Source organism: Balaenoptera physalus (assembly GCF_965194825.1).
Source record: "Balaenoptera physalus genome assembly, chromosome: 15".
Classification (NCBI taxonomy): domain Eukaryota; kingdom Metazoa; phylum Chordata; class Mammalia; order Artiodactyla; family Balaenopteridae; genus Balaenoptera; species Balaenoptera physalus.
The window spans coordinates 19,946,824-19,947,108 of NC_138894.1; the positions used below are offsets into that span (position 1 = coordinate 19,946,824).

A 285-nucleotide genomic window follows, 5' to 3' on the forward strand; every position below is an offset into this window, starting at 1 on the left:
TTTATTTATTTATTTATGGCTGTGTTGGGTCTTCGTTTCTGTGCGAGGACTTTCTCCAGTTGTGGCAAGTGGGGGCCACTCTTCATCGCAGTGCGCGGGCCTCTCACTATCGCAGCCTCTCTTGTTGCGGAGCACAGGCTCCAGACGCGCAGGCTCAGTAATTGTGGCTCACGGGCCCAGCTGCTCCGCGGCATGTGGGATCTTCCGGGACCAGGGCTCAAACCCGTGTCCCCTGCATTGGCAGGCGGATTCTTAACCACTGCGCCACCAGGGAAGCCCCAATGC

At 58.2% G+C, this 285-nt stretch overlaps 1 long non-coding RNA gene across 1 annotated transcript in view; it reads right to left on the reverse strand.

Moving 5' to 3' along the window:
* LOC309643304 overlaps positions 1–285 on the reverse strand; it is a 45,386-nt gene that overhangs the window by 13,483 nt on the left and 31,618 nt on the right. The window lies entirely within an intron of this gene.